The sequence below is a fragment of the Carya illinoinensis genome, chromosome 11, assembly GCF_018687715.1.
Source record: "Carya illinoinensis cultivar Pawnee chromosome 11, C.illinoinensisPawnee_v1, whole genome shotgun sequence".
NCBI lineage: Eukaryota > Viridiplantae > Streptophyta > Magnoliopsida > Fagales > Juglandaceae > Carya > Carya illinoinensis.
In genome coordinates this window covers 18,923,793-18,943,469 of record NC_056762.1, presented here as the reverse complement: position 1 = coordinate 18,943,469, position 19,677 = coordinate 18,923,793, and the positions used below count along the sequence as shown (strand labels likewise).

At 52.6% G+C, this 19,677-nt stretch overlaps 64 non-coding genes across 64 annotated transcripts; all 64 read right to left on the bottom strand.

The window, feature by feature from the left end:
• Nucleotides 1–174: 174 nt before the first annotated feature.
• LOC122284804 lies at nt 175–293 on the bottom strand. The gene has a single exon (XR_006232156.1). It is a non-coding gene; the product is annotated as a 5S ribosomal RNA (ribosomal RNA).
• Nucleotides 294–482: 189 nt separating this feature from the next.
• LOC122284803 lies at nt 483–601 on the bottom strand. The gene has a single exon (XR_006232155.1). It is a non-coding gene; the product is annotated as a 5S ribosomal RNA (ribosomal RNA).
• A 179-nt stretch (nt 602–780) lies between these two features.
• On the bottom strand, nt 781–899 carry LOC122284802. Its single transcript, XR_006232154.1, has one exon. It is a non-coding gene; the product is annotated as a 5S ribosomal RNA (ribosomal RNA).
• Nucleotides 900–1,089: 190 nt separating this feature from the next.
• On the bottom strand, nt 1,090–1,208 carry LOC122288740. The gene has a single exon (XR_006235992.1). It is a non-coding gene; the product is annotated as a 5S ribosomal RNA (ribosomal RNA).
• Nucleotides 1,209–1,398: 190 nt separating this feature from the next.
• On the bottom strand, nt 1,399–1,517 carry LOC122284801. The gene has a single exon (XR_006232153.1). It is a non-coding gene; the product is annotated as a 5S ribosomal RNA (ribosomal RNA).
• Nucleotides 1,518–1,707: 190 nt separating this feature from the next.
• Nucleotides 1,708–1,826, bottom strand: LOC122284800. The gene has a single exon (XR_006232152.1). It is a non-coding gene; the product is annotated as a 5S ribosomal RNA (ribosomal RNA).
• Nucleotides 1,827–2,016: 190 nt separating this feature from the next.
• On the bottom strand, nt 2,017–2,135 carry LOC122287244. The gene has a single exon (XR_006234545.1). It is a non-coding gene; the product is annotated as a 5S ribosomal RNA (ribosomal RNA).
• Nucleotides 2,136–2,315: 180 nt separating this feature from the next.
• On the bottom strand, nt 2,316–2,434 carry LOC122284799. Its single transcript, XR_006232151.1, has one exon. It is a non-coding gene; the product is annotated as a 5S ribosomal RNA (ribosomal RNA).
• A 189-nt stretch (nt 2,435–2,623) lies between these two features.
• On the bottom strand, nt 2,624–2,742 carry LOC122284797. Its single transcript, XR_006232149.1, has one exon. It is a non-coding gene; the product is annotated as a 5S ribosomal RNA (ribosomal RNA).
• A 189-nt stretch (nt 2,743–2,931) lies between these two features.
• Nucleotides 2,932–3,050, bottom strand: LOC122284796. The gene has a single exon (XR_006232148.1). It is a non-coding gene; the product is annotated as a 5S ribosomal RNA (ribosomal RNA).
• Nucleotides 3,051–3,239: 189 nt separating this feature from the next.
• On the bottom strand, nt 3,240–3,358 carry LOC122284795. Its single transcript, XR_006232147.1, has one exon. It is a non-coding gene; the product is annotated as a 5S ribosomal RNA (ribosomal RNA).
• Nucleotides 3,359–3,547: 189 nt separating this feature from the next.
• Nucleotides 3,548–3,666, bottom strand: LOC122284794. The gene has a single exon (XR_006232146.1). It is a non-coding gene; the product is annotated as a 5S ribosomal RNA (ribosomal RNA).
• Nucleotides 3,667–3,844: 178 nt separating this feature from the next.
• LOC122283253 lies at nt 3,845–3,964 on the bottom strand. Its single transcript, XR_006230728.1, has one exon. It is a non-coding gene; the product is annotated as a 5S ribosomal RNA (ribosomal RNA).
• A 189-nt stretch (nt 3,965–4,153) lies between these two features.
• On the bottom strand, nt 4,154–4,272 carry LOC122284793. The gene has a single exon (XR_006232145.1). It is a non-coding gene; the product is annotated as a 5S ribosomal RNA (ribosomal RNA).
• Nucleotides 4,273–4,450: 178 nt separating this feature from the next.
• LOC122284792 lies at nt 4,451–4,569 on the bottom strand. The gene has a single exon (XR_006232144.1). It is a non-coding gene; the product is annotated as a 5S ribosomal RNA (ribosomal RNA).
• A 189-nt stretch (nt 4,570–4,758) lies between these two features.
• LOC122287063 lies at nt 4,759–4,877 on the bottom strand. Its single transcript, XR_006234370.1, has one exon. It is a non-coding gene; the product is annotated as a 5S ribosomal RNA (ribosomal RNA).
• A 178-nt stretch (nt 4,878–5,055) lies between these two features.
• On the bottom strand, nt 5,056–5,174 carry LOC122288167. Its single transcript, XR_006235437.1, has one exon. It is a non-coding gene; the product is annotated as a 5S ribosomal RNA (ribosomal RNA).
• A 189-nt stretch (nt 5,175–5,363) lies between these two features.
• Nucleotides 5,364–5,482, bottom strand: LOC122284791. Its single transcript, XR_006232143.1, has one exon. It is a non-coding gene; the product is annotated as a 5S ribosomal RNA (ribosomal RNA).
• A 189-nt stretch (nt 5,483–5,671) lies between these two features.
• On the bottom strand, nt 5,672–5,790 carry LOC122284790. Its single transcript, XR_006232142.1, has one exon. It is a non-coding gene; the product is annotated as a 5S ribosomal RNA (ribosomal RNA).
• Nucleotides 5,791–5,979: 189 nt separating this feature from the next.
• On the bottom strand, nt 5,980–6,098 carry LOC122284788. The gene has a single exon (XR_006232141.1). It is a non-coding gene; the product is annotated as a 5S ribosomal RNA (ribosomal RNA).
• A 178-nt stretch (nt 6,099–6,276) lies between these two features.
• Nucleotides 6,277–6,395, bottom strand: LOC122284787. The gene has a single exon (XR_006232140.1). It is a non-coding gene; the product is annotated as a 5S ribosomal RNA (ribosomal RNA).
• Nucleotides 6,396–6,573: 178 nt separating this feature from the next.
• LOC122283151 lies at nt 6,574–6,691 on the bottom strand. The gene has a single exon (XR_006230631.1). It is a non-coding gene; the product is annotated as a 5S ribosomal RNA (ribosomal RNA).
• Nucleotides 6,692–6,880: 189 nt separating this feature from the next.
• LOC122284785 lies at nt 6,881–6,999 on the bottom strand. The gene has a single exon (XR_006232138.1). It is a non-coding gene; the product is annotated as a 5S ribosomal RNA (ribosomal RNA).
• A 178-nt stretch (nt 7,000–7,177) lies between these two features.
• Nucleotides 7,178–7,297, bottom strand: LOC122288729. The gene has a single exon (XR_006235981.1). It is a non-coding gene; the product is annotated as a 5S ribosomal RNA (ribosomal RNA).
• A 190-nt stretch (nt 7,298–7,487) lies between these two features.
• On the bottom strand, nt 7,488–7,606 carry LOC122287061. Its single transcript, XR_006234368.1, has one exon. It is a non-coding gene; the product is annotated as a 5S ribosomal RNA (ribosomal RNA).
• A 178-nt stretch (nt 7,607–7,784) lies between these two features.
• LOC122288166 lies at nt 7,785–7,903 on the bottom strand. The gene has a single exon (XR_006235436.1). It is a non-coding gene; the product is annotated as a 5S ribosomal RNA (ribosomal RNA).
• Nucleotides 7,904–8,092: 189 nt separating this feature from the next.
• Nucleotides 8,093–8,211, bottom strand: LOC122284784. The gene has a single exon (XR_006232137.1). It is a non-coding gene; the product is annotated as a 5S ribosomal RNA (ribosomal RNA).
• A 189-nt stretch (nt 8,212–8,400) lies between these two features.
• LOC122284783 lies at nt 8,401–8,519 on the bottom strand. The gene has a single exon (XR_006232136.1). It is a non-coding gene; the product is annotated as a 5S ribosomal RNA (ribosomal RNA).
• Nucleotides 8,520–8,708: 189 nt separating this feature from the next.
• Nucleotides 8,709–8,827, bottom strand: LOC122284782. Its single transcript, XR_006232135.1, has one exon. It is a non-coding gene; the product is annotated as a 5S ribosomal RNA (ribosomal RNA).
• A 178-nt stretch (nt 8,828–9,005) lies between these two features.
• LOC122284781 lies at nt 9,006–9,124 on the bottom strand. The gene has a single exon (XR_006232134.1). It is a non-coding gene; the product is annotated as a 5S ribosomal RNA (ribosomal RNA).
• A 189-nt stretch (nt 9,125–9,313) lies between these two features.
• Nucleotides 9,314–9,432, bottom strand: LOC122288739. The gene has a single exon (XR_006235991.1). It is a non-coding gene; the product is annotated as a 5S ribosomal RNA (ribosomal RNA).
• A 192-nt stretch (nt 9,433–9,624) lies between these two features.
• Nucleotides 9,625–9,743, bottom strand: LOC122284779. The gene has a single exon (XR_006232132.1). It is a non-coding gene; the product is annotated as a 5S ribosomal RNA (ribosomal RNA).
• A 190-nt stretch (nt 9,744–9,933) lies between these two features.
• Nucleotides 9,934–10,052, bottom strand: LOC122284778. The gene has a single exon (XR_006232131.1). It is a non-coding gene; the product is annotated as a 5S ribosomal RNA (ribosomal RNA).
• A 190-nt stretch (nt 10,053–10,242) lies between these two features.
• Nucleotides 10,243–10,361, bottom strand: LOC122287243. Its single transcript, XR_006234544.1, has one exon. It is a non-coding gene; the product is annotated as a 5S ribosomal RNA (ribosomal RNA).
• A 180-nt stretch (nt 10,362–10,541) lies between these two features.
• Nucleotides 10,542–10,660, bottom strand: LOC122284777. The gene has a single exon (XR_006232130.1). It is a non-coding gene; the product is annotated as a 5S ribosomal RNA (ribosomal RNA).
• Nucleotides 10,661–10,849: 189 nt separating this feature from the next.
• Nucleotides 10,850–10,968, bottom strand: LOC122284776. Its single transcript, XR_006232129.1, has one exon. It is a non-coding gene; the product is annotated as a 5S ribosomal RNA (ribosomal RNA).
• Nucleotides 10,969–11,157: 189 nt separating this feature from the next.
• On the bottom strand, nt 11,158–11,276 carry LOC122284775. The gene has a single exon (XR_006232128.1). It is a non-coding gene; the product is annotated as a 5S ribosomal RNA (ribosomal RNA).
• Nucleotides 11,277–11,465: 189 nt separating this feature from the next.
• Nucleotides 11,466–11,584, bottom strand: LOC122284772. Its single transcript, XR_006232126.1, has one exon. It is a non-coding gene; the product is annotated as a 5S ribosomal RNA (ribosomal RNA).
• Nucleotides 11,585–11,773: 189 nt separating this feature from the next.
• On the bottom strand, nt 11,774–11,892 carry LOC122284771. Its single transcript, XR_006232125.1, has one exon. It is a non-coding gene; the product is annotated as a 5S ribosomal RNA (ribosomal RNA).
• Nucleotides 11,893–12,070: 178 nt separating this feature from the next.
• LOC122284770 lies at nt 12,071–12,189 on the bottom strand. Its single transcript, XR_006232124.1, has one exon. It is a non-coding gene; the product is annotated as a 5S ribosomal RNA (ribosomal RNA).
• Nucleotides 12,190–12,379: 190 nt separating this feature from the next.
• Nucleotides 12,380–12,498, bottom strand: LOC122284769. Its single transcript, XR_006232123.1, has one exon. It is a non-coding gene; the product is annotated as a 5S ribosomal RNA (ribosomal RNA).
• Nucleotides 12,499–12,676: 178 nt separating this feature from the next.
• Nucleotides 12,677–12,795, bottom strand: LOC122284768. The gene has a single exon (XR_006232122.1). It is a non-coding gene; the product is annotated as a 5S ribosomal RNA (ribosomal RNA).
• Nucleotides 12,796–12,984: 189 nt separating this feature from the next.
• LOC122287060 lies at nt 12,985–13,103 on the bottom strand. The gene has a single exon (XR_006234367.1). It is a non-coding gene; the product is annotated as a 5S ribosomal RNA (ribosomal RNA).
• A 178-nt stretch (nt 13,104–13,281) lies between these two features.
• Nucleotides 13,282–13,400, bottom strand: LOC122288165. Its single transcript, XR_006235435.1, has one exon. It is a non-coding gene; the product is annotated as a 5S ribosomal RNA (ribosomal RNA).
• A 190-nt stretch (nt 13,401–13,590) lies between these two features.
• LOC122284767 lies at nt 13,591–13,709 on the bottom strand. The gene has a single exon (XR_006232121.1). It is a non-coding gene; the product is annotated as a 5S ribosomal RNA (ribosomal RNA).
• Nucleotides 13,710–13,898: 189 nt separating this feature from the next.
• LOC122284766 lies at nt 13,899–14,017 on the bottom strand. Its single transcript, XR_006232120.1, has one exon. It is a non-coding gene; the product is annotated as a 5S ribosomal RNA (ribosomal RNA).
• A 189-nt stretch (nt 14,018–14,206) lies between these two features.
• Nucleotides 14,207–14,325, bottom strand: LOC122284765. The gene has a single exon (XR_006232119.1). It is a non-coding gene; the product is annotated as a 5S ribosomal RNA (ribosomal RNA).
• A 178-nt stretch (nt 14,326–14,503) lies between these two features.
• Nucleotides 14,504–14,622, bottom strand: LOC122284764. Its single transcript, XR_006232118.1, has one exon. It is a non-coding gene; the product is annotated as a 5S ribosomal RNA (ribosomal RNA).
• Nucleotides 14,623–14,812: 190 nt separating this feature from the next.
• On the bottom strand, nt 14,813–14,931 carry LOC122288737. The gene has a single exon (XR_006235989.1). It is a non-coding gene; the product is annotated as a 5S ribosomal RNA (ribosomal RNA).
• A 190-nt stretch (nt 14,932–15,121) lies between these two features.
• On the bottom strand, nt 15,122–15,240 carry LOC122284763. The gene has a single exon (XR_006232117.1). It is a non-coding gene; the product is annotated as a 5S ribosomal RNA (ribosomal RNA).
• Nucleotides 15,241–15,429: 189 nt separating this feature from the next.
• On the bottom strand, nt 15,430–15,548 carry LOC122284761. Its single transcript, XR_006232115.1, has one exon. It is a non-coding gene; the product is annotated as a 5S ribosomal RNA (ribosomal RNA).
• Nucleotides 15,549–15,737: 189 nt separating this feature from the next.
• LOC122288164 lies at nt 15,738–15,856 on the bottom strand. The gene has a single exon (XR_006235434.1). It is a non-coding gene; the product is annotated as a 5S ribosomal RNA (ribosomal RNA).
• Nucleotides 15,857–16,045: 189 nt separating this feature from the next.
• LOC122284760 lies at nt 16,046–16,164 on the bottom strand. The gene has a single exon (XR_006232114.1). It is a non-coding gene; the product is annotated as a 5S ribosomal RNA (ribosomal RNA).
• A 189-nt stretch (nt 16,165–16,353) lies between these two features.
• Nucleotides 16,354–16,472, bottom strand: LOC122284759. The gene has a single exon (XR_006232113.1). It is a non-coding gene; the product is annotated as a 5S ribosomal RNA (ribosomal RNA).
• A 190-nt stretch (nt 16,473–16,662) lies between these two features.
• On the bottom strand, nt 16,663–16,781 carry LOC122284758. Its single transcript, XR_006232112.1, has one exon. It is a non-coding gene; the product is annotated as a 5S ribosomal RNA (ribosomal RNA).
• Nucleotides 16,782–16,959: 178 nt separating this feature from the next.
• LOC122284756 lies at nt 16,960–17,078 on the bottom strand. The gene has a single exon (XR_006232111.1). It is a non-coding gene; the product is annotated as a 5S ribosomal RNA (ribosomal RNA).
• Nucleotides 17,079–17,267: 189 nt separating this feature from the next.
• On the bottom strand, nt 17,268–17,386 carry LOC122288736. The gene has a single exon (XR_006235988.1). It is a non-coding gene; the product is annotated as a 5S ribosomal RNA (ribosomal RNA).
• Nucleotides 17,387–17,575: 189 nt separating this feature from the next.
• On the bottom strand, nt 17,576–17,694 carry LOC122284755. Its single transcript, XR_006232110.1, has one exon. It is a non-coding gene; the product is annotated as a 5S ribosomal RNA (ribosomal RNA).
• A 189-nt stretch (nt 17,695–17,883) lies between these two features.
• Nucleotides 17,884–18,002, bottom strand: LOC122284754. The gene has a single exon (XR_006232109.1). It is a non-coding gene; the product is annotated as a 5S ribosomal RNA (ribosomal RNA).
• A 189-nt stretch (nt 18,003–18,191) lies between these two features.
• Nucleotides 18,192–18,310, bottom strand: LOC122284753. The gene has a single exon (XR_006232108.1). It is a non-coding gene; the product is annotated as a 5S ribosomal RNA (ribosomal RNA).
• Nucleotides 18,311–18,499: 189 nt separating this feature from the next.
• On the bottom strand, nt 18,500–18,618 carry LOC122284752. The gene has a single exon (XR_006232107.1). It is a non-coding gene; the product is annotated as a 5S ribosomal RNA (ribosomal RNA).
• A 189-nt stretch (nt 18,619–18,807) lies between these two features.
• LOC122284751 lies at nt 18,808–18,926 on the bottom strand. Its single transcript, XR_006232106.1, has one exon. It is a non-coding gene; the product is annotated as a 5S ribosomal RNA (ribosomal RNA).
• A 178-nt stretch (nt 18,927–19,104) lies between these two features.
• Nucleotides 19,105–19,223, bottom strand: LOC122284749. The gene has a single exon (XR_006232104.1). It is a non-coding gene; the product is annotated as a 5S ribosomal RNA (ribosomal RNA).
• A 189-nt stretch (nt 19,224–19,412) lies between these two features.
• On the bottom strand, nt 19,413–19,531 carry LOC122288735. The gene has a single exon (XR_006235987.1). It is a non-coding gene; the product is annotated as a 5S ribosomal RNA (ribosomal RNA).
• Nucleotides 19,532–19,677: the final 146 nt, after the last annotated feature.

The following is a 19,677-nucleotide window of genomic DNA, read 5'->3' as shown; positions in this document are numbered from 1 at the left end:
AAAAACTAATATAATCCTATTACGACCTAGCCGCACCATGCCTATCCCATGCCAACCGGCGATCTGATCGATACCCATTGCTACGCGATGGGGTCGGTGCGATTTTCCTAAGAATCCATTGCCCGGTTGTCGTTCCGGTCCATCCGACCGGAGATGCGGTAAAAATAAAAAGGGGGGGTGCAACACGAGGACTTCCCAGGAGGTCACCCATCCTAGTACTACTCTCGCCCAAGCACGCTTAACTGCGGAGTTCTGATGGGATCCGGTGCATTAGTGCTGGTATGATCGCACCCATCATGCTACCAGCGAAAAACTAATATAATCCTATTACGACCTAGCCGCACCCTGCCTATCTCATGCCAACCGGCGATCTGACAGATACCCATAGCTACGCGATGGGGTCGGTGCGATTTTCCTAAAAATCCATTCCCTGGTTCTCGTTCCGGTCCATCCGACCAGAGATGCGGTAAAAATTAAAAGGGGGGGTGCAACACGAGGACTTCCCAGGAGGTCACCCATCCTAGTACTACTCTCGCCCAAGCACGCTTAACTGCGGAGTTCTGATGGGATCCGGTGCATTAGTGCTGGTATGATCGCACCCATCATGCTACCAGCGAAAAACTAATATAATCCTATTACGACCTAGCCGCACCCTGCCTATCCCATGCCAACCGGCGATCTGATTGATAGCGATGGGGTCGGTGCGATTTTCCTAAGAATCCATTGCCCGGTTGTCGTTCCGGTCCATCCGACCGGAGATGCGGTAAAAATAAAAAGGGGGGGGTGCAACACGAGGACTTCCCAGGAGGTCACCCATCCTAGTACTACTCTCGCCCAAGCACGCTTAACTGCGGAGTTCTGATGGGATCCGGTGCATTAGTGCTGGTATGATCGCACCCATCATGCTACCAGCGAAAAACTAATATAATCCTATTACGACCTAGCCGCACCATGCCTATCCCATGCCAACCGGCGATCTGATCGATACCCATTGCTACGCGATGGGGTCGGTGCGATTTTCCTAAGAATCCATTGCCCGGTTGTCGTTCCGGTCCATCCGACCGGAGATGCGGTAAAAAATAAAAAGGGGGGGTGCAACACGAGGACTTCCCAGGAGGTCACCCATCCTAGTACTACTTTCGCCCAAGCACGATTAACTGCGGAGTTCTGATGGGATCCGGTGCATTAGTGCTGGTATGATCGCACCCATCATGCTACCAGCGAAAAACTAATATAATCCTATTACGACCTAGCCGCACCATGCCTATCCCATGCCAACCGGCGATCTGATCGATACCCATTGCTACGCGATGGGGTCGGTGCGATTTTCCTAAGAATCCATTGCCCCGGTTGTCGTTCCGGTCCATCCGACCGGAGATGCGGTAAAAATAAAAAGGGGGGGTGCAACACGAGGACTTCCCAGGAGGTCACCCATCCTAGTACTACTCTCGCCCAAGCACGCTTAACTGCGGAGTTCTGATGGGATCCGGTGCATTAGTGCTGGTATGATCGCACCCATCATGCTACCAGCGAAAAAACTAATATAATCCTATTACGACCTAGCCGCACCCTGCCTATCTCATGCCAACCGGCGATCTGACCGATACCCATTGCTACGCGATGGGGTCGGTGCGATTTTCCTAAAAATCCATTCCCTGGTTCTCGTTCCGGTCCATCCGACCAGAGATGCGGTAAAAATTAAAAGGGGGGGTGCAACACGAGGACTTCCCAGGAGGTCACCCATCCTAGTACTACTCTCGCCCAAGCACGCTTAACTGCGGAGTTCTGATGGGATCCGGTGCATTAGTGCTGGTATGATCGCACCCATCATGCTACCAGCGAAAAACTAATATAATCCTATTACGACCTAGCCGCACCATGCCTATCCCATGCCAACCGGCGATCTGATCGATACCCATTGCTACGCGATGGGGGTCGGTGCGATTTTCCTAAGAATCCATTGCCCGGTTGTCGTTCCGGTCCATCCGACCGGAGATGCGGTTAAAATAAAAAGGGGGGGTGCAACACGAGGACTTCCCAGGAGGTCACCCATCCTAGTACTACTCTCGCCCAAGCACGCTTAACTGCGGAGTTCTGATGGGATCCGGTGCATTAGTGCTGGTATGATCACACCCATCATGCTACCAGCGAAAAACTAATATAATCCTATTACGACCTAGCCGCACCCTGCCTATCCCATGCCAACTGGCGATCTGATTGATAGCGATGGGGTCGGTGCGATTTTCCTAAGAATCCATTGCCCGGTTGTCGTTCCGGTCCCATCCGACCGGAGATGCGGTAAAAATAAAAAGGGGGGGGTGCAACACGAGGACTTCCCAGGAGGTCACCCATCCTAGTACTACTCTCGCCCAAGCACGCTTAACTGCGGAGTTCTGATGGGATCCGGTGCATTAGTGCTGGTATGATCGCACCCAACATGCTACCAGCGAAAAACTAATATAATCCTATTACGACCTAGCCGCACCATGCCTATCCCATGCCAACCCGGCGATCTGATCGATACCCATTGCTACGCGATGGGGTCGGTGCGATTTTCCTAAGAATCCATTGCCCGGTTGTCGTTCCGGTCCATCCGACCGGAGATGCGGTAAAAATAAAAAGGGGGGTGCAACACGAGGACTTCCCAGGAGGTCACCCATCCTAGTACTACTCTCGCCCAAGCACGCTTAACTGCGGAGTTCTGATGGGATCCGGTGCATTAGTGCTGGTATGATCGCACCCATCATGCTACCAGCGAAAAACTAATATAATCCTATTACGACCTAGCCGCACCATGCCTATCCCATGCCAACCGGCGATCTGATCGATACCCATTGCTACGCGATGGGGTCGGTGCGATTTTCCTAAGAATCCATTGCCCGGTTGTCGTTCCGGTCCATCCGACCGGAGATGCGGTAAAAATAAAAAGGGGGGGTGCAACACGAGGACTTCCCAGGAGGTCACCCATCCTAGTACTACTCTCGCCCAAGCACGCTTAACTGCGGAGTTCTGATGGGATCCGGTGCATTAGTGCTGGTATGATCGCACCCATCATGCTACCAGCGAAAAACTAATATAATCCTATTACGACCTAGCCACACCCTGCCTATCTCATGCCAACCGGCGATCTGACCGATACCCATTGCTACGCGATGGGGTCGGTGCGATTTTCCTAAAAATCCATTCCCTGGTTCTCGTTCCGGTCCATCCGACCAGAGATGCGGTAAAAATTAAAAGGGGGGGTGCAACACGAGGACTTCCCAGGAGGTCACCCATCCTAGTACTACTCTCGCCCAAGCACGCTTAACTGCGGAGTTCTGATGGGATCCGGTGCATTAGTGCTGGTATGATCGCACCCATCATGCTACCAGCGAAAAACTAATATAATCCTATTACGACCTAGCCGCACCCTGCCTATCTCATGCCAACCGGCGATCTGACCGATACCCATCGCTACGCGATGGGGTCGGTGCGATTTTCCTAAAAATCCATTCCCTGGTTCTCGTTCCGGTCCATCCGACCAGAGATGCGGTAAAAATTAAAAGGGGGGGTGCAACACGAGGACTTCCCAGGAGGTCACCCATCCTAGTACTACTCTCGCCCAAGCACGCTTAACTGCGGAGTTCTGATGGGATCCGGTGCATTAGTGCTGGTATGATCGCACCCATCATGCTACCAGCGAAAAACTAATATAATCCTATTACGACCTAGCCGCACCCTGCCTATCCCATGCCAACTGGCGATCTGATTGATAGCAATGGGGTCGGTGCGATTTTCCTAAGAATCCATTGCCCGGTTGTCGTTCCGGTCCATCCGACCGGAGATGCGGTAAAAATAAAAAGGGGGGGTGCAAACACGAGGACTTCCCAGGAGGTCACCCATCCTAGTACTCTCTCGCCCAAGCACGCTTAACTGCGGAGTTCTGACTGGGATCCGGTGCATTAGTGCTGGTATGATCGCACCCATCATGCTACCAGCGAAAAACTAATATAATCCTATTACGACCTAGCCGCACCATGCCTATCCCATGCCAACCGGCGATCTGATCGATACCCATTGCTACGCGATGGGGTCGGTGCGATTTTCCTAAGAATCCATTGCCCGGTTGTCGTTCCGGTCCATCCGACCGGAGATGCGGTAAAAATAAAAAGGGGGGGTGCAACACGAGGACTTCCCAGGAGGTCACCCATCCTAGTACTACTCTCGCCCAAGCACGCTTAACTGCGGAGTTCTGATGGGATCCGGTGCATTAGTGCTGGTATGATCGCACCCATCATGCTACCAGCGAAAAACTAATATAATCCTATTACGACCTAGCCGCACCCTGCCTATCCCATGCCAACTGGCGATCTGATTGATAGCGATGGGGTCGGTGCGATTTTCCTAAGAATCCATTGCCCGGTTGTCGTTCCGGTCCATCCGACCGGAGATGCGGTAAAAATAAAAAGGGGGGGTGCAACACGAGGACTTCCCAGGAGGTCACCCATCCTAGTACTACTCTCGCCCAAGCACGCTTAACTGCGGAGTTCTGATGGGATCCGGTGCATTAGTGCTGGTATGATCGCACCCATCATGCTACCAGCGAAAAACTAATATAATCCTATTACGACCTAGCCGCACCCTGCCTATCTCATGCCAACCGGCGATCTGACCGATACCCATTGCTACGCGATGGGGTCGGTGCGATTTTCCTAAAAATCCATTCCCTGGTTCTCGTTCCGGTCCATCCGACCAGAGATGCGGTAAAAATTAAAAGGGGGGGTGCAACACGAGGGCTTCCCAGGAGGTCACCCATCCTAGTACTACTCTCGCCCAAGCACGCTTAACTGCGGAGTTCTGATGGGATCCGGTGCATTAGTGCTGGTATGATCGCACCCATCATGCTACCAGCGAAAAACTAATATAATCCTATTACGACCTAGCCGCACCCTGCCTATCCCATGCCAACTGGCGATCTGATTGATAGCAATGGGGTCGGTGCGATTTTCCTAAGAATCCATTGCCCGGTTGTCGTTCCGGTCCATCCGACCGGAGATGCGGTAAAAATAAAAAGGGGGGGTGCAACACGAGGACTTCCCAGGAGGTCACCCATCCTAGTACTACTCTCGCCCGAGCACGCTTAACTGCGGAGTTCTGATGGGATCCGGTGCATTAGTGCTGGTAGGATCGCACCCATCATGCTACCAGCGAAAAACTAATATAATCCTATTACGACCTAGCCGCACCATGCCTATCCCATGCCAACCGGCGATCTGATCGATACCCATTGCTACGCGATGGGGTCGGTGCGATTTTCCTAAGAATCCATTGCCCGGTTGTCGTTCCGGTCCATCCGACCGGAGATGCGGTAAAAATAAAAAGGAGGGGTGCAACACGAGGACTTCCCAGGAGGTCACCCATCCTAGTACTACTCTCGCCCAAGCACGCTTAACTGCGGAGTTCTGATGGGATCCGGTGCATTAGTGCTGGTATGATCGCACCCATCATGCTACCAGCGAAAAACTAATATAATCCTATTACGACCTAGCCGCACCATGCCTATCCCATGCCAACCGGCGATCTGATCGATACCCATTGCTACGCGATGGGGTCGGTGCGATTTTCCTAAGAATCCATTGCCCGGTTGTCGTTCCGGTCCATCCGACCGGAGATGCGGTAAAAATAAAAAGGGGGGGTGCAACACGAGGACTTCCCAGGAGGTCACCCATCCTAGTACTACTCTCGCCCAAGCACGCTTAACTGCGGAGTTCTGATGGGATCCGGTGCATTAGTGCTGGTATGATCGCACCCATCATGCTACCAGCGAAAAACTAATATAATCCTATTACGACCTAGCCGCACCCTGCCTATCTCATGCCAACCGGCGATCTGACAGATACCCATAGCTACGCGATGGGGTCGGTGCGATTTTCCTAAAAATCCATTCCCTGGTTCTCGTTCCGGTCCATCCGACCAGAGATGCGGTAAAAATTAAAAGGGGGGGTGCAACACGAGGACTTCCCAGGAGGTCACCCATCCTAGTACTACTCTCGCCCAAGCACGCTTAACTGCGGAGTTCTGATGGGATCCGGTGCATTAGTGCTGGTATGATCGCACCCATCATGCTACCAGCGAAAAACTAATATAATCCTATTACGACCTAGCCGCACCCTGCCTATCCCATGCCAACCGGCGATCTGATTGATAGCGATGGGGTCGGTGCGATTTTCCTAAGAATCCATTGCCCGGTTGTCGTTCCGGTCCATCCGACCGGAGATGCGGTAAAAATAAAAAGGGGGGGTGCAACACGAGGACTTCCCAGGAGGTCACCCATCCTAGTACTACTCTCGCCCAAGCACGCTTAACTGCGGAGTTCTGATGGGATCCGGTGCATTAGTGCTGGTATGATCGCACCCATCATGCTACCAGCGAAAAACTAATATAATCCTATTACGACCTAGCCGCACCCTGCCTATCCCATGCCAACTGGCGATCTGATTGATAGCAATGGGGTCGGTGCGATTTTCCTAAGAATCCATTGCCCGGTTGTCGTTCCGGTCCATCCGACCGGAGATGCGGTAAAAATAAAAAGGGGGGGTGCAACACGAGGACTTCCCAGGAGGTCACCCATCCTAGTACTACTCTCGCCCAAGCACGCTTAACTGCGGAGTTCTGATGGATCCGGTGCATTAGTGCTGGTATGATCGCACCCATCATGCTACCAGCGAAAAACTAATATAATCCTATTACGACCTAGCCGCACCATGCCTATCCCATGCCAACCGGCGATCTGATCGATACCCATTGCTACGCGATGGGGTCGGTGCGATTTTCCTAAGAATCCATTGCCCGGTTGTCGTTCCGGTCCATCCGACCGGAGATGCGGTAAAAATAAAAAGGGGGGGTGCAACACGAGGACTTCCCAGGAGGTCACCCATCCTAGTACTACTCTCGCCCAAGCACGCTTAACTGCGGAGTTCTGATGGGATCCGGTGCATTAGTGCTGGTATGATCGCACCCATCATGCTACCAGCGAAAAACTAATATAATCCTATTACGACCTAGCCGCACCCTGCCTATCCCATGCCAACTGGCGATCTGATTGATAGCGATGGGGTCGGTGCGATTTTCCTAAGAATCCATTGCCCGGTTGTCGTTCCGGTCCATCCGACCGGAGATGCGGTAAAAATAAAAAGGGGGGGTGCAACACGAGGACTTCCCAGGAGGTCACCCCATCCTAGTACTACTCTCGCCCAAGCACGCTTAACTGCGGAGTTCTGATGGGATCCGGTGCATTAGTGCTGGTATGATCGCACCCATCATGCTACCAGCGAAAAACTAATATAATCCTATTACGACCTAGCCGCACCCTGCCTATCTCATGCCAACCGGCGATCTGACCGATACCCATTGCTACGCGATGGGGTCGGTGCGATTTTCCTAAAAATCCATTCCCTGGTTCTCGTTCCGGTCCATCCGACCAGAGATGCGGTAAAAATTAAAAGGGGGGGGTGCAACACGAGGGCTTCCCAGGAGGTCACCCATCCTAGTACTACTCTCGCCCAAGCACGCTTAACTGCGGAGTTCTGATGGGATCCGGTGCATTAGTGCTGGTATGATCGCACCCATCATGCTACCAGCGAAAAACTAATATAATCCTATTACGACCTAGCCGCACCCTGCCTATCCCATGCCAACTGGCGATCTGATTGATAGCAATGGGGTCGGTGCGATTTTCCTAAGAATCCATTGCCCGGTTGTCGTTCCGGTCCATCCGACCGGAGATGCGGTAAAAATAAAAAGGGGGGGTGCAACACGAGGACTTCCCAGGAGGTCACCCATCCTAGTACTACTCTCGCCCGAGCACGCTTAACTGCGGAGTTCTGATGGGATCCGGTGCATTAGTGCTGGTAGGATCGCACCCATCATGCTACCAGCGAAAAACTAATATAATCCTATTACGACCTAGCCGCACCATGCCTATCCCATGCCAACCGGCGATCTGATCGATACCCATTGCTACGCGATGGGGTCGGTGCGATTTTCCTAAGAATCCATTGCCCGGTTGTCGTTCCGGTCCATCCGACCGGAGATGCGGTAAAAATAAAAAGGAGGGGTGCAACACGAGGACTTCCCAGGAGGTCACCCATCCTAGTACTACTCTCGCCCAAGCACGCTTAACTGCGGAGTTCTGATGGGATCCGGTGCATTAGTGCTGGTATGATCGCACCCATCATGCTACCAGCGAAAAACTAATATAATCCTATTACGACCTAGCCGCACCATGCCTATCCCATGCCAACCGGCGATCTGATCGATACCCATTGCTACGCGATGGGGTCGGTGCGATTTTCCTAAGAATCCATTGCCCGGTTGTCGTTCCGGTCCATCCGACCGGAGATGCGGTAAAAATAAAAAGGGGGGGTGCAACACGAGGACTTCCCAGGAGGTCACCCATCCTAGTACTACTCTCGCCCAAGCACGCTTAACTGCGGAGTTCTGATGGGATCCGGTGCATTAGTGCTGGTATGATCGCACCCATCATGCTACCAGCGAAAAACTAATATAATCCTATTACGACCTAGCCGCACCCTGCCTATCTCATGCCAACCGGCGATCTGACAGATACCCATAGCTACGCGATGGGGTCGGTGCGATTTTCCTAAAAATCCATTCCCTGGTTCTCGTTCCGGTCCATCCGACCAGAGATGCGGTAAAAATTAAAAGGGGGGGTGCAACACGAGGACTTCCCAGGAGGTCACCCATCCTAGTACTACTCTCGCCCAAGCACGCTTAACTGCGGAGTTCTGATGGGATCCGGTGCATTAGTGCTGGTATGATCGCACCCATCATGCTACCAGCGAAAAACTAATATAATCCTATTACGACCTAGCCGCACCCTGCCTATCCCATGCCAACCGGCGATCTGATTGATAGCGATGGGGTCGGTGCGATTTTCCTAAGAATCCATTGCCCGGTTGTCGTTCCGGTCCATCCGACCGGAGATGCGGTAAAAATAAAAAGGGGGGGTGCAACACGAGGACTTCCCAGGAGGTCACCCATCCTAGTACTACTCTCGCCCAAGCACGCTTAACTGCGGAGTTCTGATGGGATCCGGTGCATTAGTGCTGGTATGATCGCACCCATCATGCTACCAGCGAAAAACTAATATAATCCTATTACGACCTAGCCGCACCATGCCTATCCCATGCCAACCGGCGATCTGATCGATACCCATTGCTACGCGATGGGGTCGGTGCGATTTTCCTAAGAATCCATTGCCCGGTTGTCGTTCCGGTCCATCCGACCGGAGATGCGGTAAAAATAAAAAGGGGGGGTGCAACACGAGGACTTCCCAGGAGGTCACCCATCCTAGTACTACTTTCGCCCAAGCACGATTAACTGCGGAGTTCTGATGGGATCCGGTGCATTAGTGCTGGTATGATCGCACCCATCATGCTACCAGCGAAAAACTAATATAATCCTATTTACGACCTAGCCGCACCATGCCTATCCCATGCCAACCGGCGATCTGATCGATACCCATTGCTACGCGATGGGGTCGGTGCGATTTTCCTAAGAATCCATTGCCCGGTTGTCGTTCCGGTCCATCCGACCGGAGATGCGGTAAAAAATAAAAAGGGGGGGGTGCAACACGAGGACTTCCCAGGAGGTCACCCATCCTAGTACTACTCTCGCCCAAGCACGCTTAACTGCGGAGTTCTGATGGGATCCGGTGCATTAGTGCTGGTATGATCGCACCCATCATGCTACCAGCGAAAAACTAATATAATCCTATTACGACCTAGCCGCACCCTGCCTATCTCATGCCAACCGGCGATCTGACCGATACCCATTGCTACGCGATGGGGTCGGTGCGATTTTCCTAAAAATCCATTCCCTGGTTCTCGTTCCGGTCCATCCGACCAGAGATGCGGTAAAAATTAAAAGGGGGGGGTGCAACACGAGGACTTCCCAGGAGGTCACCCATCCTAGTACTACTCTCGCCCAAGCACGCTTAACTGCGGAGTTCTGATGGGATCCGGTGCATTAGTGCTGGTATGATCGCACCCATCATGCTACCAGCGAAAAACTAATATAATCCTATTACGACCTAGCCGCACCATGCCTATCCCATGCCAACCGGCGATCTGATCGATACCCATTGCTACGCGATGGGGTCGGTGCGATTTTCCTAAGAATCCATTGCCCGGTTGTCGTTCCGGTCCATCCGACCGGAGATGCGGTAAAAATAAAAAGGGGGGGGTGCAACACGAGGACTTCCCAGGAGGTCACCCATCCTAGTACTACTCTCGCCCAAGCACGCTTAACTGCGGAGTTCTGATGGGATCCGGTGCATTAGTGCTGGTATGATCACACCCATCATGCTACCAGCGAAAAACTAATATAATCCTATTACGACCTAGCCGCACCCTGCCTATCCCATGCCAACTGGCGATCTGATTGATAGCGATGGGGGTCGGTGCGATTTTCCTAAGAATCCATTGCCCGGTTGTCGTTCCGGTCCATCCGACCGGAGATGCGGTAAAAATAAAAAGGGGGGGGTGCAACACGAGGACTTCCCAGGAGGTCACCCATCCTAGTACTACTCTCGCCCAAGCACGCTTAACTGCGGAGTTCTGATGGGATCCGGTGCATTAGTGCTGGTATGATCGCACCCATCATGCTACCAGCGAAAAACTAATATAATCCTATTACGACCTAGCCGCACCATGCCTATCCCATGCCAACCGGCGATCTGATCGATACCCATTGCTACGCGATGGGGTCGGTGCGATTTTCCTAAGAATCCATTGCCCGGTTGTCGTTCCGGTCCATCCGACCGGAGATGCGGTAAAAATAAAAAGGGGGGGTGCAACACGAGGACTTCCCAGGAGGTCACCCATCCTAGTACTACTCTCGCCCAAGCACGCTTAACTGCGGAGTTCTGATGGGATCCGGTGCATTAGTGCTGGTATGATCGCACCCATCATGCTACCAGCGAAAAACTAATATAATCCTATTACGACCTAGCCGCACCATGCCTATCCCATGCCAACCGGCGATCTGATCGATACCCATTGCTACGCGATGGGGTCGGTGCGATTTTCCTAAGAATCCATTGCCCGGTTGTCGTTCCGGTCCATCCGACCGGAGATGCGGTAAAAATAAAAAGGGGGGGTGCAACACGAGGACTTCCCAGGAGGTCACCCATCCTAGTACTACTCTCGCCCAAGCACGCTTAACTGCGGAGTTCTGATGGGATCCGGTGCATTAGTGCTGGTATGATCGCACCCATCATGCTACCAGCGAAAAACTAATATAATCCTATTACGACCTAGCCACACCCTGCCTATCTCATGCCAACCGGCGATCTGACCGATACCCATTGCTACGCGATGGGGTCGGTGCGATTTTCCTAAAAATCCATTCCCTGGTTCTCGTTCCGGTCCATCCGACCAGAGATGCGGTAAAAATTAAAAGGGGGGGTGCAACACGAGGACTTCCCAGGAGGTCACCCATCCTAGTACTACTCTCGCCCAAGCACGCTTAACTGCGGAGTTCTGATGGGATCCGGTGCATTAGTGCTGGTATGATCGCACCCATCATGCTACCAGCGAAAAACTAATATAATCCTATTACGACCTAGCCGCACCCTGCCTATCTCATGCCAACCGGCGATCTGACCGATACCCATCGCTACGCGATGGGGTCGGTGCGATTTTCCTAAAAATCCATTCCCTGGTTCTCGTTCCGGTCCATCCGACCAGAGATGCGGTAAAAATTAAAAGGGGGGGTGCAACACGAGGACTTCCCAGGAGGTCACCCATCCTAGTACTACTCTCGCCCAAGCACGCTTAACTGCGGAGTTCTGATGGGATCCGGTGCATTAGTGCTGGTATGATCGCACCCATCATGCTACCAGCGAAAAACTAATATAATCCTATTACGACCTAGCCGCACCCTGCCTATCCCATGCCAACTGGCGATCTGATTGATAGCAATGGGGTCGGTGCGATTTTCCTAAGAATCCATTGCCCGGTTGTCGTTCCGGTCCATCCGACCGGAGATGCGGTAAAAATAAAAAGGGGGGGTGCAACACGAGGACTTCCCAGGAGGTCACCCATCCTAGTACTACTCTCGCCCAAGCACGCTTAACTGCGGAGTTCTGATGGGATCCGGTGCATTAGTGCTGGTATGATCGCACCCATCATGCTACCAGCGAAAAACTAATATAATCCTATTACGACCTAGCCGCACCATGCCTATCCCATGCCAACCGGCGATCTGATCGATACCCATTGCTACGCGATGGGGTCGGTGCGATTTTCCTAAGAATCCATTGCCCGGTTGTCGTTCCGGTCCATCCGACCGGAGATGCGGTAAAAATAAAAAGGGGGGGGTGCAACACGAGGACTTCCCAGGAGGTCACCCATCCTAGTACTACTCTCGCCCAAGCACGCTTAACTGCGGAGTTCTGATGGGATCCGGTGCATTAGTGCTGGTATGATCGCACCCATCATGCTACCAGCGAAAAACTAATATAATCCTATTACGACCTAGCCGCACCCTGCCTATCCCATGCCAACTGGCGATCTGATTGATAGCGATGGGGTCGGTGCGATTTTCCTAAGAATCCATTGCCCGGTTGTCGTTCCGGTCCATCCGACCGGAGATGCGGTAAAAATAAAAAGGGGGGGTGCAACACGAGGACTTCCCAGGAGGTCACCCATCCTAGTACTACTCTCGCCCAAGCACGCTTAACTGCGGAGTTCTGATGGGATCCGGTGCATTAGTGCTGGTATGATCGCACCCATCATGCTACCAGCGAAAAACTAATATAATCCTATTACGACCTAGCCGCACCCTGCCTATCTCATGCCAACCGGCGATCTGACCGATACCCATTGCTACGCGATGGGGTCGGTGCGATTTTCCTAAAAATCCATTCCCTGGTTCTCGTTCCGGTCCATCCGACCAGAGATGCGGTAAAAATTAAAAGGGGGGGTGCAACACGAGGGCTTCCCAGGAGGTCACCCATCCTAGTACTACTCTCGCCCAAGCACGCTTAACTGCGGAGTTCTGATGGGATCCGGTGCATTAGTGCTGGTATGATCGCACCCATCATGCTACCAGCGAAAAACTAATATAATCCTATTACGACCTAGCCGCACCCTGCCTATCCCATGCCAACTGGCGATCTGATTGATAGCAATGGGGTCGGTGCGATTTTCCTAAGAATCCATTGCCCGGTTGTCGTTCCGGTCCATCCGACCGGAGATGCGGTAAAAATAAAAAGGGGGGGTGCAACACGAGGACTTCCCAGGAGGTCACCCATCCTAGTACTACTCTCGCCCGAGCACGCTTAACTGCGGAGTTCTGATGGGATCCGGTGCATTAGTGCTGGTAGGATCGCACCCATCATGCTACCAGCGAAAAACTAATATAATCCTATTACGACCTAGCCGCACCATGCCTATCCCATGCCAACCGGCGATCTGATCGATACCCATTGCTACGCGATGGGGGTCGGTGCGATTTTCCTAAGAATCCATTGCCCGGTTGTCGTTCCGGTCCATCCGACCGGAGATGCGGTAAAAATAAAAAGGAGGGGTGCAACACGAGGACTTCCCAGGAGGTCACCCATCCTAGTACTACTCTCGCCCAAGCACGCTTAACTGCGGAGTTCTGATGGGATCCGGTGCATTAGTGCTGGTATGATCGCACCCATCATGCTACCAGCGAAAAACTAATATAATCCTATTACGACCTAGCCGCACCATGCCTATCCCATGCCAACCGGCGATCTGATCGATACCCATTGCTACGCGATGGGGTCGGTGCGATTTTCCTAAGAATCCATTGCCCGGTTGTCGTTCCGGTCCATCCGACCGGAGATGCGGTAAAAATAAAAAGGGGGGGTGCAACACGAGGACTTCCCAGGAGGTCACCCATCCTAGTACTACTCTCGCCCAAGCACGCTTAACTGCGGAGTTCTGATGGGATCCGGTGCATTAGTGCTGGTATGATCGCACCCATCATGCTACCAGCGAAAAACTAATATAATCCTATTACGACCTAGCCGCACCCTGCCTATCTCATGCCAACCGGCGATCTGACAGATACCCATAGCTACGCGATGGGGTCGGTGCGATTTTCCTAAAAATCCATTCCCTGGTTCTCGTTCCGGTCCATCCGACCAGAGATGCGGTAAAAATTAAAAGGGGGGGTGCAACACGAGGACTTCCCAGGAGGTCACCCATCCTAGTACTACTCTCGCCCAAGCACGCTTAACTGCGGAGTTCTGATGGGATCCGGTGCATTAGTGCTGGTATGATCGCACCCATCATGCTACCAGCGAAAAACTAATATAATCCTATTACGACCTAGCCGCACCCTGCCTATCCCATGCCAACCGGCGATCTGATTGATAGCGATGGGGTCGGTGCGATTTTCCTAAGAATCCATTGCCCGGTTGTCGTTCCGGTCCATCCGACCGGAGATGCGGTAAAAATAAAAAGGGGGGGTGCAACACGAGGACTTCCCAGGAGGTCACCCATCCTAGTACTACTCTCGCCCAAGCACGCTTAACTGCGGAGTTCTGATGGGATCCGGTGCATTAGTGCTGGTATGATCGCACCCATCATGCTACCAGCGAAAAACTAATATAATCCTATTACGACCTAGCCGCACCATGCCTATCCCATGCCAACCGGCGATCTGATCGATACCCATTGCTACGCGATGGGGTCGGTGCGATTTTCCTAAGAATCCATTGCCCGGTTGTCGTTCCGGTCCATCCGACCGGAGATGCGGTAAAAATAAAAAGGGGGGGGTGCAACACGAGGACTTCCCAGGAGGTCACCCATCCTAGTACTACTTTCGCCCAAGCACGATTAACTGCGGAGTTCTGATGGGATCCGGTGCATTAGTGCTGGTATGATCGCACCCATCATGCTACCAGCGAAAAACTAATATAATCCTATTACGACCTAGCCGCACCATGCCTATCCCATGCCAACCGGCGATCTGATCGATACCCATTGCTACGCGATGGGGGTCGGTGCGATTTTCCTAAGAATCCATTGCCCGGTTGTCGTTCCGGTCCATCCGACCGGAGATGCGGTAAAAATAAAAAGGGGGGGTGCAACACGAGGACTTCCCAGGAGGTCACCCATCCTAGTACTACTCTCGCCCAAGCACGCTTAACTGCGGAGTTCTGATGGGATCCGGTGCATTAGTGCTGGTATGATCGCACCCATCATGCTACCAGCGAAAAACTAATATAATCCTATTACGACCTAGCCGCACCCTGCCTATCTCATGCCAACCGGCGATCTGACCGATACCCATTGCTACGCGATGGGGTCGGTGCGATTTTCCTAAAAATCCATTCCCTGGTTCTCGTTCCGGTCCATCCGACCAGAGATGCGGTAAAAATTAAAAGGGGGGGTGCAACACGAGGACTTCCCAGGAGGTCACCCATCCTAGTACTACTCTCGCCCAAGCACGCTTAACTGCGGAGTTCTGATGGGATCCGGTGCATTAGTGCTGGTATGATCGCACCCATCATGCTACCAGCGAAAAACTAATATAATCCTATTACGACCTAGCCGCACCATGCCTATCCCATGCCAACCGGCGATCTGATCGATACCCATTGCTACGCGATGGGGTCGGTGCGATTTTCCTAAGAATCCATTGCCCGGTTGTCGTTCCGGTCCATCCGACCGGAGATGCGGTAAAAATAAAAAGGGGGGGTGCAACACGAGGACTTCCCAGGAGGTCACCCATCCTAGTACTACTCTCGCCCGAGCACGCTTAACTGCGGAGTTCTGATGGGATCCGGTGCATTAGTGCTGGTAGGATCGCACCCATCATGCTACCAGCGAAAAACTAATATAATCCTATTACGACCTAGCCGCACCATGCCTATCCCATGCCAACCGGCGATCTGATCGATACCCATTGCTACGCGATGGGGTCGGTGCGATTTTCCTAAGAATCCATTGCCCGGTTGTCGTTCCGGTCCATCCGACCGGAGATGCGGTAAAAATAAAAAGGAGGGGTGCAACACGAGGACTTCCCAGGAGGTCACCCATCCTAGTACTACTCTCGCCCAAGCACGCTTAACTGCGGAGTTCTGATGGGATCCGGTGCATTAGTGCTGGTATGATCGCACCCATCATGCTACCAGCGAAAAACTAATATAATCCTATTACGACCTAGCCGCACCATGCCTATCCCATGCCAACCGGCGATCTGATCGATACCCATTGCTACGCGATGGGGTCGGTGCGATTTTCCTAAGAATCCATTGCCCGGTTGTCGTTCCGGTCCATCCGACCGGAGATGCGGTAAAAATAAAAAGGGGGGGTGCAACACGAGGACTTCCCAGGAGGTCACCCATCCTAGTACTACTCTCGCCCAAGCACGCTTAACTGCGGAGTTCTGATGGGATCCGGTGCATTAGTGCTGGTATGATCGCACCCATCATGCTACCAGCGAAAAACTAATATAATCCTATTACGACCTAGCCGCACCCTGCCTATCTCATGCCAACCGGCGATCTGACAGATACCCATAGCTACGCGATGGGGTCGGTGCGATTTTCCTAAAAATCCATTCCCTGGTTCTCGTTCCGGTCCATCCGACCAGAGATGCGGTAAAAATTAAAAGGGGGGGGTGCAACACGAGGACTTCCCAGGAGGTCACCCATCCTAGTACTACTCTCGCCCAAGCACGCTTAACTGCGGAGTTCTGATGGGATCCGGTGCATTAGTGCTGGTATGATCGCACCCATCATGCTACCAGCGAAAAACTAATATAATCCTATTACGACCTAGCCGCACCCTGCCTATCCCATGCCAACCGGCGATCTGATTGATAGCGATGGGGTCGGTGCGATTTTCCTAAGAATCCATTGCCCGGTTGTCGTTCCGGTCCATCCGACCGGAGATGCGGTAAAAATAAAAAGGGGGGGTGCAACACGAGGACTTCCCAGGAGGTCACCCATCCTAGTACTACTCTCGCCCAAGCACGCTTAACTGCGGAGTTCTGATGGGATCCGGTGCATTAGTGCTGGTATGATCGCACCCATCATGCTACCAGCGAAAAACTAATATAATCCTATTACGACCTAGCCGCACCATGCCTATCCCATGCCAACCGGCGATCTGATCGATACCCATTGCTACGCGATGGGGTCGGTGCGATTTTCCTAAGAATCCATTGCCCGGTTGTCGTTCCGGTCCATCCGACCGGAGATGCGGTAAAAATAAAAAGGGGGGGTGCAACACGAGGACTTCCCAGGAGGTCACCCATCCTAGTACTACTTTCGCCCAAGCACGATTAACTGCGGAGTTCTGATGGGATCCGGTGCATTAGTGCTGGTATGATCGCACCCATCATGCTACCAGCGAAAAACTAATATAATCCTATTACGACCTAGCCGCACCATGCCTATCCCATGCCAACCGGCGATCTGATCGATACCCATTGCTACGCGATGGGGTCGGTGCGATTTTCCTAAGAATCCATTGCCCGGTTGTCGTTCCGGTCCATCCGACCGGAGATGCGGTAAAAATAAAAAGGGGGGGTGCAACACGAGGACTTCCCAGGAGGTCACCCATCCTAGTACTACTCTCGCCCAAGCACGCTTAACTGCGGAGTTCTGATGGGATCCGGTGCATTAGTGCTGGTATGATCGCACCCATCATGCTACCAGCGAAAAACTAATATAATCCTATTACGACCTAGCCGCACCCTGCCTATCTCATGCCAACCGGCGATCTGACCGATACCCATTGCTACGCGATGGGGTCGGTGCGATTTTCCTAAAAATCCATTCCCTGGTTCTCGTTCCGGTCCATCCGACCAGAGATGCGGTAAAAATTAAAAGGGGGGGTGCAACACGAGGACTTCCCAGGAGGTCACCCATCCTAGTACTACTCTCGCCCAAGCACGCTTAACTGCGGAGTTCTGATGGGATCCGGTGCATTAGTGCTGGTATGATCGCACCCATCATGCTACCAGCGAAAAACTAATATAATCCTATTACGACCTAGCCGCACCATGCCTATCCCATGCCAACCGGCGATCTGATCGATACCCATTGCTACGCGATGGGGTCGGTGCGATTTTCCTAAGAATCCATTGCCCGGTTGTCGTTCCGGTCCATCCGACCGGAGATGCGGTAAAAATAAAAAGGAGGGGTGCAACACGAGGACTTCCCAGGAGGTCACCCATCCTAGTACTACTCTCGCCCAAGCACGCTTAACTGCGGAGTTCTGATGGGATCCGGTGCATTAGTGCTGGTATGATCGCACCCATCATGCTACCAGCGAAAAACTAATATAATCCTATTACGACCTAGCCGCACCATGCCTATCCCATGCCAACCGGCGATCTGATCGATACCCATTGCTACGCGATGGGGTCGGTGCGATTTTCCTAAGAATCCATTGCCCGGTTGTCGTTCCGGTCCATCCGACCGGAGATGCGGTAAAAATAAAAAGGGGGGGTGCAACACGAGGACTTCCCAGGAGGTCACCCATCCTAGTACTACTCTCGCCCAAGCACGCTTAACTGCGGAGTTCTGATGGGATCCGGTGCATTAGTGCTGGTATGATCGCACCCATCATGCTACCAGCGAAAAACTAATATAATCCTATTACGACCTAGCCGCACCCTGCCTATCTCATGCCAACCGGCGATCTGACAGATACCCATAGCTACGCGATGGGGTCGGTGCGATTTTCCTAAAAATCCATTCCCTGGTTCTCGTTCCGGTCCATCCGACCAGAGATGCGGTAAAAATTAAAAGGGGGGGTGCAACACGAGGACTTCCCAGGAGGTCACCCATCCTAGTACTACTCTCGCCCAAGCACGCTTAACTGCGGAGTTCTGATGGGATCCGGTGCATTAGTGCTGGTATGATCGCACCCATCATGCTACCAGCGAAAAACTAATATAATCCTATTACGACCTAGCCGCACCCTGCCTATCCCATGCCAACCGGCGATCTGATTGATAGCGATGGGGTCGGTGCGATTTTCCTAAGAATCCATTGCCCGGTTGTCGTTCCGGTCCATCCGACCGGAGATGCGGTAAAAATAAAAAGGGGGGGTGCAACACGAGGACTTCCCAGGAGGTCACCCATCCTAGTACTACTCTCGCCCAAGCACGCTTAACTGCGGAGTTCTGATGGGATCCGGTGCATTAGTGCTGGTATGATCGCACCCATCATGCTACCAGCGAAAAACTAATATAATCCTATTACGACCTAGCCGCACCATGCCTATCCCATGCCAACCGGCGATCTGATCGATACCCATTGCTACGCGATGGGGTCGGTGCGATTTTCCTAAGAATCCATTGCCCGGTTGTCGTTCCGGTCCATCCGACCGGAGATGCGGTAAAAATAAAAAGGGGGGGTGCAACACGAGGACTTCCCAGGAGGTCACCCATCCTAGTACTACTTTCGCCCAAGCACGATTAACTGCGGAGTTCTGATGGGATCCGGTGCATTAGTGCTGGTATGATCGCACCCATCATGCTACCAGCGAAAAACTAATATAATCCTATTACGACCTAGCCGCACCATGCCTATCCCATGCCAACCGGCGATCTGATCGATACCCATTGCTACGCGATGGGGTCGGTGCGATTTTCCTAAGAATCCATTGCCCGGTTGTC